Source organism: Pelodiscus sinensis, chromosome 3 (assembly GCF_049634645.1).
Source record: "Pelodiscus sinensis isolate JC-2024 chromosome 3, ASM4963464v1, whole genome shotgun sequence".
NCBI lineage: Eukaryota > Metazoa > Chordata > Testudines > Trionychidae > Pelodiscus > Pelodiscus sinensis.
This window is the reverse complement of record NC_134713.1, coordinates 135,806,592-135,821,597: the sequence shown is the minus strand read 5'-3', so window position 1 is coordinate 135,821,597 and position 15,006 is coordinate 135,806,592. Positions and strand designations below refer to the sequence as shown.

At 47.9% G+C, this 15,006-nt stretch overlaps 1 long non-coding RNA gene across 1 annotated transcript; it reads left to right on the top strand.

Moving 5' to 3' along the window:
• The first annotated feature begins 6,440 nt into the window (after positions 1–6,440).
• On the top strand, positions 6,441–14,349 carry LOC142827990 (uncharacterized). The gene is made up of 6 exons (XR_012902846.1): positions 6,441–7,013; positions 7,122–7,600; positions 9,524–9,806; positions 9,992–10,069; positions 10,980–11,025; positions 13,837–14,349. It is a non-coding gene; the product is annotated as an uncharacterized LOC142827990 (long non-coding RNA).
• Positions 14,350–15,006: the final 657 nt, after the last annotated feature.

The following is a 15,006-nucleotide window of genomic DNA, read 5'->3' as shown; positions in this document are numbered from 1 at the left end:
GGTAAGCATTGCCTTTGGGGGTTGATGCTCTGTCATGAGCTGGTTGGGCTAAATGTCGTAGGTTTTGTGTGTGGTGTCATTTCCTTCACTGGTGCTTGATCCTGGGACGGTTTGTCCATGTGTTGCTCATTTTTAATGGTGTCTAATGGGAGTGTTTTGTTACAGGTGGACCTTGGACAGGTGCCAGGATAGGGGGCAAGGCTTTGAGCTGGGCCTCCTTCCTCTTACCAACAGCCTTCCACCAAAGCCAGGCAGAGGGGAAACTGAGGAAGCGGCCAAGAGGCGCTTGCCTTGGAAAGAGGTGATAGGACCTGTGGTAAGCATTGCCTTTGGGGGTTGATGCTCTGTCATGAGCTGGTTGGGCTAAATGTGGTAGGCTTTGAGTGTGTGTGGTGGTTTCCTTCACTGGTGCTGGTTTCTGGGACGGTTTCTCCATGTGTTGCTCATTTTGAATGGTGTCTAATGGGAGTGCTTTCTTACAGGTGGACCTTGGACAGGTGCCAGGATAGGGGGTAAGGCTATGAGCTGGGCCTCCTTCCTCTTCCCAGCAGCCTTCCACCAAAGCTAGGCAGAGGGGAAACTGAGGAAGCGGCCAAGAGGAGCTTCCCCTGGAAAGAGGTGATTGGACCTTTGGTAAGCATTGCCTTTGGGGGTTGATGCTCTCTCATGAGCTGGTTGGGCTAAATGTGGTAGGTTTTGTGTGTGGTGTCATTTCCTTCACTGGTGCCGGTTCCTGGGACGGTTTGTCCAAGTGTTGCTCATTTTGAACGGTGTCTAATGCGACTGCTTTGTTACAGGTGGATTTTGAAGAGGTGCCAGGATAGGGGGCAAGGCTATGAGCTGGGCCTCCTTCCTCTTCCCAGCAGCCTTCCACCAAAGCCAGTCAGAGGGGAAACTGAGGAAGCGGCCAAGAGGAGCTTGCCTTGGAAAGCAGTGATAGGACCTGTGGTAAGCATTGCCTTTGGGGGTTGATGCTCTGTCATGAGCTGGTTGGGCTAAATGTGGTAGGCTTTGTGTGGGTGGTGGTTTCCTTCACTGGTGTTTGATCCTGGGACGGTTTGTCCATGTGTTGCTCATTTTGAATGGTGTCTAATGGGAGTGCTTTGTTACAGGTGGACCTTGGACAGGTGCCAGGATAGGGGGTAAGGCTTTGAGCTGGGCCTCCTTCCTCTTGCCAGCAGCCTTCCACCAAAGCCAGTCAGAGGGGAAACTGAGGAAGCGGCCAAGACGAGCTTGCCATGGAAAGCAGTGATAGAACCTGTGGTAAGCATTGCCTTTGGGGGTTGATGCTCAGTCATGAGCTGGTTGGGCTAAATGTGGTAGGCTTTGAGTGTGGTGTCATTTCCTTCACTGGTGCCGGATCCTGGGATGGTTTGTCCATGTGTTGCTCATTTTGAATGGTGTCTAATGCGAGTGCTTTGTTACAGGTGGATCTTGCAGAGGTGCCAGGATAGGGGGTAAGGCTTTGAGCTGGGCCTCCTTCCTCTTGACAGGAGCCTTCCAGCAAAGCCAGGCAGAGGGGAAACTGAGGAAGCGGCCAAGAAGATCTTGCCATGGAAAACAGTGATAGAACCTGTGGTAAGCATTGCCTTTGGGGGTTGATGCTCTGTCATGAGCTGGTTGGGCTAAATGTGGTAGGTTTTGTGTGTGGTGTCATTTCCTTCACTGGTGCCGGTTCCTGGGACGGTTTGTCCATGTGTTGCTCATTTTCAATGGTGTCTAATGGGAGTGCTTTGTTACAGGTGGATCTAGAAGAGGTGCCAGGATAGGGGGCAAGGCTTTGAGCTGGGCCTCCTTCCTCTTGCCACCAGCCTTCCACCAAAGCCAGGCAGAGGGGAAACTGAGGAAGCGGCCAAGAGGAGCTTGCCTTGGAAAGTGGCGATAGGACCTGTGGTAAGCATTGCCTTTGGGGGTTGATGCTCTGTCATGAGCTGGTTGCGCTAAATGTGGTAGGCTTTGTGTGTGGTGTCATTTTCTTCACTGGTGCCGGTTCCTGGGACCGTTTCTCCATGTGTTGCTCATTTTGAATGGTGTCTAATGCGAGTGCTTTGTTACAGGTGGATTTTGAAGAGGTGCCAGGATAGGGGGCAAGGCTTTGAGCTAGGCCTCCTTCCTCTTGCCAGAAGCCTTCCACCAAAGCCAGGCAGAGGGGAAACTGAGGAAGCTGCCAAGAGGAGCTTGCCATGGAAAGCGGCGATAGTACCTGTGGTAAGCATTGCCTTTGGGGGTTGATGCTCTGTCATGAGCTGGTTGGGCTTAATGTGGTAGGCTTTGGGTGTGTGGTGGTTTCCTTCACTGGTGTTTGATCCTTGGACGGTTTGTCCATGTGTTGCTCATTTTGAATGGTGTCTAATGGGAGTGCTTTGTTACAGGTCGATCTTGAAGAGGTGCCAGGATAGGGGGTAAGGCTTTGAGCTGGGCCTCCTTCCTCTTGACAGGAGCCTTCCAGCAAAGCCAGGCAGAGGGGAAACTGAGGAAGCGGCCCAGAGGAGCTTGCCTTGGAAAGCGGTGATACGACCTGTGGTATACATTGCCTTTGGGGGTTGATGCTCTGCCATGAGCTGGTTGGGCTAAATGTGGTAGGTTTTGTGTGTGGTGTCATTTCTTTCACTGGTGCCGGTTCCTGGGACGGTTTGTCCATGTGTTGCTCATTTTGAATGGTGTCTAATGGGAGTGTTTTGTTACAGGTGGATCTGGAAGAGGTGCCAGGATAGGGGGTAAGGCTTTGAGCTGGGCCTCCTTCCTCTTCCCAGCAGCCTTCCACCAAAGCCAGGCAGAGGGGAAACTGAGGAAGAGGCCAAGAGGAGCTTGCCTTGGAAAGCGGTGCTAGGACCTGTGGTAAGCATTGCCTTTGGGGGTTGATGCTCAGTCATGAGCTGGTTGGGCTATATGTGGTAGGCTTGGAGTGTGTGTGGTGGTTTCCTTCACTGGTGCTGGTTCCTGGGACGGTTTGTCCATGTGTTGCTCATTTTGAATGGTATCTAATGGGAGTGCTTTGTTACAGGTGGATCTTGAAGAGGTGCCAGGATAGGAGGTAAGGCTTTGAGCTGGGCCTCCTTCCTCTTGACAGGAGCCTTCCAGCAAAGCCAGGCAGAGGGGAAACTGAGGAAGCGGCCAAGAAGATCTTGCCATGGAAAGCAGTGATAGAACCTGTGGTAAGCATTGCCTTTGGGGGTTGATGCTCTGTCATGAGCTGGTTGGGCTAAATGTGGTAGGTTTTGTGTGTGGTGTCATTTCCTTCACTGGTGCCGGTTCCTGGGACGGTTTGTCCATGTGTTGCTCATTTTCAATGGTGTCTAATGGGAGTGCTTTGTTACAGGTGGATCTAGAAGAGGTGCCAGGATAGGGGGCAAGGCTTTGAGCTGGGCCTCCTTCCTCTTGCCACCAGCCTTCCACCAAAGCCAGGCAGAGGGGAAACTGAGGAAGCGGCCAAGAGGAGCTTGCCTTGGAAAGTGGCGATAGGACCTGTGGTAAGCATTGCCTTTGGGGGTTGATGCTCTGTCATGAGCTGGTTGGGCTAAATGTGGTAGGCTTTGTGTGTGGTGTCATTTCCTTCACTGGTGCCGGTTCCTGGGACGGTTTGTCCATGTGTTGCTCATTTTCAATGGTGTCTAATGGGAGTGCTTTGTTACAGGTGGATCTAGAAGAGGTGCCAGGATAGGGGGCAAGGCTTTGAGCTGGGCCTCCTTCCTCTTGCCAGCAGCCTTCCAGCAAAGCCAGGCAGAGGGGAAACTGAGGAAGCTGCCAAGAGGAGCTTGCCATGGAAAGCAATGATAGGACCTGTGGTAAGCATTGCCTTTGGGGGTTGATGCTCTGTCATGAGCTGGTTGGGCTAAATGTGGTAGGTTTTGCGTGTGGTGTCATTTCCTTCACTGGTGCCGGTTCCTGGGACGGTTTGTCCATGTGTTGCTCATTTTGAATGGTGTCTAATGGGAGTGCTTTGTTACAGGTGGACCTTGGACAGGTGCCAGGATAGGGGGCAAGGCTTTGAGCTGGGCCTCCTTCCTCTTCCCAGCAGCCTTCCACCAAAGCCAGGCAGAGGGGAAACTGAGGAAGCTGCCAAGAGGAGCTTCCCCTGGAAAGAGGTGATTGGACCTTTGGTAAGCATTGCCTTTGGGGGTTGATGCTCTCTCATGAGCTGGTTGGGCTAAATGTGGTAGGTTTTGTGTGTGGTGTCATTTCCTTCACTGGTGCCGGTTCCTGGGACGGTTTGTCCAAGTGTTGCTCATTTTGAACGGTGTCTAATGCGACTGCTTTGTTACAGGTGGATTTTGAAGAGGTGCCAGGATAGGGGGCAAGGCTATGAGCTGGGCCTCCTTCCTCTTCCCAGCAGCCTTCCACCAAAGCCAGTCAGAGGGTAAACTGAGGAAACGGCCAAGAGGAGCTTGCCTTGGAAAGCAGTGATAGGACCTGTGGTAAGCATTGCCTTTGGGGGTTGATGCTCTGTCATGAGCTGGTTGGGCTAAATGTGGTAGGTTTTGTGTGTGGTGTCATTTCCTTCACTGGTGCCGGTTCCTGGGACGGTTTGTCCAAGTGTTGCTCATTTTGAATGGTGTCTAATGCGAGTGCTTTGTTACAGGTGGATCTTGAATAGGTGCCAGGATAGGGGGCAAGGCTTTGAGCTGGGCATCCTTCCTCTTGCCACCAGCCTTCCACCAAAGCCAGGCAGAGGGGAAACTGAGGAAGCGGCCAAGAGGAGCTTGCCTTGGAAAGCGGTGATACGACCTGTGGTAAGCATTGCCTTTGGGGGTTGATGCTCTGTCATGAGCTGGTTGGGCTAAACGTGGTAGACTTTGTGTGTGTCTGTCTGTCTGTGTGTGGTGTCATTTCCTTCGCTGGTGCTGGTTCCTGGGATGGTTTGTCCATGTGTTGCTCATTTTGAATGGTGTCTAATGGGAGTGCTTTGTTACAGGTGGGTTTTGAAGAGGTGCCAGGATAGGGGGCAAGGCTATGAGCTGGGCCTCCTTCCTCTTCCCAGCAGCCTTCCACCAAAGCCAGTCAGAGGGGAAACTGAGGAAGCGGCCAAGAGGAGCTTGCCTTGGAAAGCAGTGATAGGACCTGTGGTAAGCATTGCCTTTGGGGGTTGATGCTCTGTCATGAGCTGGTTGGGCTAAATGTGGTAGGCTTTGTGTGTGTGGTGGTTTCCTTGACTGGTGCTTGATCGTGGGACGGTTTGTCCATGTGTTGCTCATTTTGAATGGTGTGTAATGGGAATGCTTTGTTACAGGTGGACCTTGGACAGGTGCCAGGATAGGGGGCAAGGCTATGAGCTGGGCCTCCTTCCTCTTGCCACCAGCCCTCCACCAAAGCCAGGCAGAGGGGAAACTGAGGAAGCGGCCAAGAGGAGCTTGCCTTGGAAAGTGGTGATACGACCTGTGGTAAGCATTGCCTTTGGGGGTTGATGCTCTGTCATGAGCTGGTTGGGCTAAATGTGGTAGGCTTTGAGTGTGTGTGGTGGTTTCCTTCACTGGTGCTGGTTTCTGGGACGGTTTCTCCATGTGTTGCTCATTTTGAATGGTGTCTAATGGGAGTGCTTTCTTACAGGTGGATCTTGAAGAGGTGCCAGGATAGGGGGCAAGGCTTTGAGCTGGGCCTCCTTCCTCTTGCCAGCAGCCTTCCACCAAAGCCAGGCAGAGGGGAAACTGAGGAAGCTGCCAAGAGGAGCTTGCCATGGAAAGCAGTGATAGGACCTGTGGTAAGCATTGCCTTTGGGGTTTCATGCTCTGTCATGAGCTGGTTGGGCTAAATGTGGTAGGTTTTGTGTGTGGTGTCATTTCCTTCACTGGTGCCGGTTCCTGGGACCGTTTCTCCATGTGTTGCTCATTTTGAATGGTGTCTAATGCGAGTGCTTTGTTACAGGTGGATTTTGAAGAGGTGCCAGGATAGGGGGCAAGGCTTTGAGCTAGGCCTCCTTCCTCTTGCCAGAAGCCTTCCACCAAAGCCAGGCAGAGGGGAAACTGAGGAAGCTGCCAAGAGGAGCTTGCCATGGAAAGCGGCGATAGTACCTGTGGTAAGCATTGCCTTTGGGGGTTGATGCTCTGTCATGAGCTGGTTGGGCTAAATGTGGTAGGTTTTGTGTGTGGTGTCATTTCCTTCACTGGTGCTTGATCCTGGGACGGTTTGTCCATGTGTTGCTCATTTTTAATGGTGTCTAATGGGAGTGTTTTGTTACAGGTGGACCTTGGACAGGTGCCAGGATAGGGGGCAAGGCTTTGAGCTGGGCCTCCTTCCTCTTACCAACAGCCTTCCACCAAAGCCAGGCAGAGGGGAAACTGAGGAAGCGGCCAAGAGGCGCTTGCCTTGGAAAGAGGTGATAGGACCTGTGGTAAGCATTGCCTTTGGGGGTTGATGCTCTGTCATGAGCTGGTTGGGCTAAATGTGGTAGGCTTTGTGTGTGTGGTGTCATTTCCTTCACTGGTGCCGGTTCCTGGGACGGTTTGTCCATGTGTTGCTCATTTTGAATGGTGTCTAATGGGAGTGCTTTGTTACAGGTGGATTTTGAAGAGGTGCCAGGATAGGGGGCAAGGCTATGAGCTGGGCCTCCTTCCTCTTCCCAGCAGCCTTCCACCAAAGCCAGTCAGAGGGGAAACTGAGGAAGCGGCCAAGAGGAGCTTGCCTTGGAAAGCAGTGATAGGACCTGTGGTAAGCATTGCCTTTGGGGGTTGATGCTCTGTCATGAGCTGGTTGGGCTAAATGTGGTAGGCTTTGTGTGTGTGGTGGTTTCCTTGACTGGTGCTTGATCGTGGGACGGTTTGTCCATGTGTTGCTCATTTTGAATGGTGTCTAATGGGAGTGCTTTGTTACAGGTGGATCTTGAAGAGGTGCCAGGATAGGGGGTAAGGCTTTGAGCTGGGCCTCCTTCCTCTTACCACCAGCCTTCCACCTAAGCCAGGCAGAGGGGAAACTGAGGAAGCGGCCACGAGGAGCTTGTCTTGGAAAGAAGTTATAGGACCTGTGGCAAGCATTGCCTTTGGGGGTTGATGCTCTGCCATGAGCTGGTTGGGCTAAATGTGGTAGGTTTTGTGTGTGGTGTCATTTCCTTCACTGGTGCTGGTTCCTGAGACAGTTTGTCCATGTGTTGCTCATTTTGAATGGTGTCTAATGGGAGTGCTTTGTTACAGGTGGATCTTGAAGAGGTGCCGGGATAGGGGGTAAGGCTTTGAGCTGGGCCTCCTTCCTCTTGCCACCATCCTTCCACCAAAGCCAGGCAGAGGGGAAACTGAGGAAGCGGCCAAGAGGAGCTTGCCTTGGAAAGCGGTGATACGACCTGTGGTAAGCATTGCCTTTGGGGGTTGATGCTCTGTCATGAGCTGGTTGGGCTAAATGTGGTAGGCTTTGTGTGTGTGGTGTCATTTCCTTCACTGGTGCCGGTTCCTGGGACGGTTTCTCCATGTGTTGCTCATTTTGAATGGTGTCTAATGGGAGTGCTTTGTTACAGGTGGATCTTGAAGAGGTGCTGGGATAGGGGGTAAGGCTTTGAGCTGGGCCTCCTTCCTCTTGCCACCAGCCTTCCACCAAAGCCAGGCAGAGGGGAAACTGAGGAAGCTGCCAAGAGGAGCTTGCCTTGGAAAGCAATGATAGGACCTGTCAAATCTTGAAGGTTAATTTATATTCTAAATAATGGACCTAGAAGCTCAAACGGAAACCAGACCTGCATTGTGATACACATTGTATAAAGACACAATAACAAATCATCCATGCCCCTGAGAACTTATAGTCTGAATAGAGAAGACAAACAAAAGGTTAAAGGGGAAACAGAGGCATAGAGAAGTGAAGTGTCATGCCATTCTCCCTGACTATGAACATGCCATATTGCAATATTTCTATAAGTCAGACAAAATGCTAAAAGACTTTAAAAGAAAGATTTAAAAGAAAGGGGGGATAAGACACAGCAGAATGAGCAAATTTCCATGTGCAGCTGGCTTGCAAAAACTTGGTGTATTCATTCCATAGTCCCTAAGTATGCAAATTCCCAGTTGATTTTACTTGGATGGGTTTGTGTGCACTGATCCTTTGGCAAGACTGGAGGAGGCATCTCTTCTGTTGGGTGCACACTCAGGATCTCCAATTTTAACACATTTTCCTATTTCCTAGCCCCATTTCCATCTCACCCTCTTAACTCTGGGTTTCATTACAACAGGGATTATAGACATTCACAGTTTTGATTATGTGTAAATAATCAGCAATGAGGAAATCTCAAAAGCTTCATGCTGAGTAAGCACCCCAATATTCAGGCATTCATTCAAACCTATTTGGTTCTCGAAGAGGGATTAAGAAGCATATATGAACAGCTTTTCTTATACTATTTCCATTTTTAAGTACCAACCAAAACTGAAAAATGGAGAAAAGTGTGAAAATGTTGGTGGAGGAAGGGGAAGATTGATAGAGGAAAGCAAAAGTAACAGCACAAGTTTTGGTACAATTGCAGGTGAATGTTACAGTCATTTGTAATTGTATCTGAATCACCTTTGACATGTGTACTCTCCATGTACACCTGGAATTTCTCACCTTGTTCCGCAGTCCAGTTCTAGCTGGGTCTCTGTGATTTATATGCACACAGTTGTGAGGCAGACATTAAAGTACTTACATGAAGCAAACAACACTCTGTCTTTCTGATTATTCCTAAGTTATGGACACTGCAACATGCTGCACTAGCACATGACTTACAGAATTCTGGATGTTCTGTGACTCAGCCAGATTCTGTACGTACTCGTTTTTTTCAGTAAGCCAAGAAAGGTAGCAGAATGCTGTGTTGCAGGCTGTGTAGTTTGTATAAGAGCTTATATTGGAGGTGGTATAAGCTGCTCCTCCCTAGGCAGAGTGTCACCTTAAATCTCCATCTTTCCTGATAATGGTCATAACTGGCCTCCAACATGTCCACGGGACTACAGTCTCAGACTCCTTATTCCCTATATTTCTGACCAAGAATGCTGGGTGGATTAGGTTCCAAACAGCCTCCTGTCCCTGCTCCAAATTAGAAGCTGAAGGGTGTTCAAAATTTCCAAGCATTCTGAGACCCAAATGATCCCACTGAAATAGCAGTTATTAAAAATAGAATGATGACAGGATGAAAATAAGAGGGTTTATTAGATGATGAGCTTTCGTGGGCCAGACCCACTTCCTCAGATCAAATAGTGGAAGAAAATAGTCACAACCATATATACCAAAGGATACAATTTAAAAAAATGAACACATATGAAAAGGACAAATCACATTTCAGAACAGGAGGGGGATGCAGGAGGGGGAGAGGAAGGAAGGTAAGTGTCTGTGAATTGATGATATTAGAGGTGGGGAGAGTGGGATGTTTGTGAGTTAATGGTATTAGAGGTGATAATTGGGGAAGCTATCTTGGGTAAAATAGCTTGAGTGTTTGTTCATTCCTTTTTGGAGAGTGTCGAATTTTAACATGAATGACAGTTCAGAGGATTCCCTTTCAAGTGCAGATGTAAAAGGTCTTTGTAGCAGAATGCAGGTGGTTAAGTCATTGAGAGAGTGTAATGTGTGTGTTTCTTTTTTCTTTGAGATGTGACTTTTAAACCCAATCTCATGATTTTGGGGAGCTGACTGCTGACGGTTGACAACACTGTGATCTCCTTGTTTGCACCTCTGGGAACTAAGGCCCGGTCCACACTTTAGGGGAAGGTCAGCTTATAGTACGCAATTCCAGCTATGTAAAAAACAAACTGAAGTCGACATACCCTTAAGCCGAGCTTTGGTGCCATCCTCAGTGGGTGGCAGACTGAAGAAATACTCCCACTGAATTCCCTTACTCCTCACAAGGAGTAGGCCCAAAACTTCTGTATCAGGTAGGTCACCACTCTCTGTGATCTGCTACCCATTCCGAGACGATACTAATTAATGTTAACATAAGTGAAGGATAAATGTACCTATAAAAGCCCCCAGCAAACGTTGTATATGTACATATTTTCCAATATGACCATTAATTTAATTATCAATTCCTTGGTTATATGGTGATCTATTTTGATCCTAGTACAAGTTGGACGTCCCTGCTCCGGCGTCCTCGGGACCTGAGTCATTCTATACCAGGGAGTTTGCCGGATCAGGGGAGGTCAGTGCTCTCCTGCTGGCTGCCCCATTGCTGGGTCATCTCGCTGAGGCGCCAAAGGGCTGGTGCTCCCTGCCCTGCTGCCTACCTATTGCAACTTCCCAGGGGTTTCCCAGCCAAGGCTGCCCAGTCACCACTAGCCCTGCTGCCTCTCGGGGTTCCCAGCTGCTGCCAACCCCACTATCCCTGGGGGTTCCTTGGGGATTCCCAGCTCCAGGCCACACCCAGGCCCATTACCACTGGGGGTTTCCCAGGGTACTGTGGCCCTGCCACCAGAGATTCCCCAACTAGAGCTGGGACTCCCCAGGCTGCTGCCTGGCACCGCTGCTGGGGTTCCCCAGCTAGAGCTCCCAGGACACTGACTGGCTCCACTGCTGACAGGGGTTTTCTGGCCAGGACTGCCTGGCCATCCCAGCCCCCACAGCAGGGAAATCTCTGGGGTTCTCCACCTGCTGCCAGTCGCACTGATAGGGGATCACTACCTGCATGACCCCACTGACACTAGGGGTTCCCTGGCCGGGGCAGAGGCTCCCTGATGCCACCTGGCCCCCCTAATGCTTGGGTTCCCCTGCCCAGCCACTGCTGGCCCAGCTAGGATTCCACAGACCCTAAGATCTCCAGGCTGGCTCTCACTCCTGGAGCTCTTTGATTCTCTTTAAACTAGGTTCGACGGGGACAGGTGAGCAAAGCCCACAGGAAAGTGCTGAATGTGCGGGACTGGGAGATGGGTTGGAAATGGGGGGGACTACGGCCTATAATGGCAAGGAGAAAGGAGGGTCAGGGCATAACAGGGAGGCAAGATCAAATCAGTATCTTAGATGCCTATATACAAATGCAAGAAGTATGGGTAATAAGCAGGAAGAACTGGAATTGCTAACAAATAAATACAACTATGATATCATTGGTATTACAGAAACCTGGTGGGATGCGACGCATGATTGGAATATTGGTATGGAAGGGTATGGCTTGCTCAGGAAGGACAAACAGGGAAAAAAGGGAGGAGGGGTTGCCTTGTATATTAAAAATGTACACACTTGGACTGAAGTGGAGATGAACGTAGGAGATAGCTGTGTAGAGAGTCTCTGGGTTAAGCTAAAAGGGGTAAAACATGAGGGTGATGTCATGCTAGGAGTCTACTACAGGCCACCTAGCCAGATGGAAGAGGTGGATGAGGCCTTTTTTAAACAATTAACAAAACTATCCAAAGCCCAAGATTTGGTGGTGATGGGGGACTTCTACTATCCAGACATATGTTGGGAAACTAACACAGCGGGGCATAGGCTATCCAATAAGTTTCTGGACTGCATTGGAGACAACTTTCTGTTTCAGAAGGTTGAAAAAGCTGCCAGAGGAGAAGCTGTTCTGGATTTGAGTTTAACAAATAGGGAGGAACTAGTTGAGAACTTGAAAGTGGAAGACAGTATGGGGGACAGTGATCATGAAATAATAGAGTTCATGATCTTAAGGTAAGGTAGAAGGGAGACCAGCACAATTGAGGTAATGGATTTCAGGAAGGCAGATTTTGATAAGCTCAGAGAACTTGTAGGTAAGGTCCCATGGGAAGCAAGACTGAAGGGAAAAACAACTGAGGAGAGTTGGAAGTATTTCAGAGGGACGTTGTTAAGGGCCCAAAAGCAAACAATTCCGCTCTGTAGGAAAGATAGAAAATATGGCAAAAGACCAGCTTGGCTTAACAAGGAGATCTTGCATGATCTCAAAATAAAAAAGGAGTCATATAAAAAATGGAAACTAGGACAACTAACAAAGGATGAATATAGGCAAGCAACACGGGAATGCAGGGGCAAGATTAGAAAGGCAAAGGCACAAAATGAGATCAAACTAGCTACAGGCATAAAGGGAAACAAGAAGACCTTTTATAAATACATTAAAAGCAAGAGGAAGACCAAGGACAGGGTAGGCCCACTGCTTAGTGAGGAGGGAGAAGCAGTAACAGGAAATCTGGAGAAGTCTGGAGGTGTGCCTAACGTAGCGAATACAAGCAGAGAGAGGGTAAGTTTAGAAGATAGGATAAACAAAGAACAAGTTAAAAATCACTCAGGAAAGTTAGATGTCAGCAAGTCACCAGGTCCTGATGAAATGCATCCCAGGATACTCAAGGAGCTGATAGAGGAGGTATCTGAGCCTTTAGCTATGATCTTTGAAAAATCATGGAACACAGGGGAGATTCCAGAGGACTGGAAAAGGGCAAATATTGTGCCCATCTATAAAAAGGGGAATAAGAACAACCCAGGAAACTACAGACCGGTCAGTTTAACGTCTGTCCCAGGGAAGATAATGGAGCAGGTAATTAAGGAAATCATATGCAAACACTTGGAAGGTAATAAAGTGATAGGGAATAGCCAGCATGGGTTTGTGAAGAACACGTCATGCCAAACTAATCTGATAGCTTTCTTTGATAGGATAACGAGCCTTGTGGATAAGGGAGAAGCGGTGGATGTCATATACCTAGACTTTAGTAAGGCATTTGATATGGTCTCACATGATAGTCTTATTGATAAACTAGGCAAATATAACTTAGATAGGGCCACGATAAGGTGGGTGCATAATTGGCTGGATAACCGTAGTCAGATAGTTGTTGTTAACGGTGCTAAATCCTGCTGGAAAGGGATAACAAGTGGAGTTCCGCAAGGGTCTGTTTTGGGACCCGTACTGTTCAATATCTTCATCAATGATGTAGATATTGGGATAGAGAGTACGCTTATTAAGTTTGCAGATGATACCAAACTGGGTGGGGTTGCAACTTCTTTGGAGAATAGGAACATAATTCAAAATGACCTTAGCAAGTTAGAGAAATGGTCAGAGGTAAACAGGATGAAGTTTAATAAAGAGAAATGCAAAGTGCTCCACTTAGGAAGGAACAATCAGTTCCATACATACAAGATGGGAAGCGACTGTCTAGGAAGGAGCATGGCGGAAAGGGATCTAGGGGTCATAGTGGACCACAAGTTGAATATGAGTCAACAGTGTGATGCTGTTGCAAAAAAAGCAAATATGATTCTAGGTTGTATCCACAGGTGTGTTGTTCGCAAAACTTGTGAAGTCATTCTGCCGCTCTACTCTGCACTAGTTAGGCCTCAGCTGGAGTACTGTGTCCAGTTCTAGGCGCCACATTTCAAGAAAGATGTGGAGAAATTGGAAAGGGTACAGAGAAGAGCGACAAGAATGATTAAAGGTCTAGAGAACATGACCTATGAAGCCAGGCTTCATGAACTGGGCTTGTTTAGTTTGGAAAAAAGAAGATTAAGGGGGGACATGATAGCGGTTTTCAAATATCTAAAAGGGTGTCACAAGGAGGAAGGCGAAAATTTGTTCCTCTTGGTTTCTGAGGACAGGACAAGGAGTAATGGGCTTAAAGTGCAGCAGGGGAGGTTTAGATTGGACATTAGGAAAAAATTCCTAACTGTCAGGGTGGTCAAATATTGGAATAAATTGCCAAGGGAGGTGGCGGAATCTCCCTCTCTGGAGATATTTAAGAACAGGTTAGATAGACATCTGTCAGGGATGGTGTAGACGGAGCTTGGTCCTGCCTTGAGGGCTGGGGACTGGACTCGATGACCTCTCGAGGTCCCTTCCAGTCCTATAATTCTATGATTCTATGATTCAGCAACATCCATGGCCTTGCCAGACCACAGATGTTACCGGATCAGAGAGTTCCAGATTTGGGAGGTTCAACTTGTACAAACTCTTTTTTATTAACATCTGACCATAGAGTCTTCTGCTTACAGTGTGACTTTCCTTTTTTTTTAAAGGTTACAGTTTATGTTCTGTTTGGAACAACTACAGTTTGAACCTCTCCAGTCTGGCACCCTTGGGACCTGACCAGTGCCAAACAAGAGAATTTGCCAAACTACAGGAGATCAATAATGTCTAGCAGCACTACCAACACTTCCACTGCTTACTGGGGTCTTAGAAGACATTTAGGGATAAATTACACTGAGAGTCAAGACTGGTGGCTGTAAAAAAACTTTATGGGACCACAGGACACGTGGCCACCCCCATAATAAGTGGACAACCATCCAAATTCAATCATGCTGGACTATGAATGTTGTCAGACCAGAGAGTGCTGAACTAGATAGGTTTGACTTGTATTTGTTTTTTAGCTTTCTTAATTTTTCCTGATTATTTCAGTATGCTTCTGGGGCATAATTCAGTCCCATGTCTATAGGCTATCTGGTAAAATCACAATCTGTGTTTGCATACACTTGGAGTCACTGATTTAATAAACTGGGTGGTGAAACAAATCTGCCTGTCCGAGGGCAGGATTGAACCATTGACATCCACTTTTTATTAGAATTAAAAATATAACATATATAAATCAAGGTTTGTCCTCCCTGCTTTATATTAAGGGGAACTAACAAAATAAAGATAATATGCATAGTCCATTTTGATTTATGATGACTCATCTAAGTAGTAGCCGCTTACTCCTACTTACACTCTTCCTATGTAGTCTGTCCAGAGCTCCATTTATGTGTAACAAAGTTTTACTTAATTTAGATTAACTAATGTGTAAATTAATTACAAAATGATAGCACCTTGTTCTTCATCACCCATAATTAGTGGTGAACAGACCACACTGCAATTTTCATGTCGAAGTGATTGTTCTTTGTTGCATACAGCTTCCTGGATCAAGGGACTTACTTCTTGCATAGTTCACACTAACCTTCCTTAGCAGTCCCCACCTTGCTTTTCCTTTCTATGGTTGGTGCATCTAGAGTTCACTTACCCTCAAGTACAAAGCTCCCCTAACTTCCCACATGAAACATGAAAATTGTTTTGTAGACTGTTACACCAGCAGCATGGAAACAAGGCATAGGCTCAGCTGGCAGCTACCATTTTATAGAAACATGCTTTATTCTTTATCTCTTTCACCTATCTCTTGTGTAAGATATTTTGCACCACAGCCTACAAGCATCGAAAAG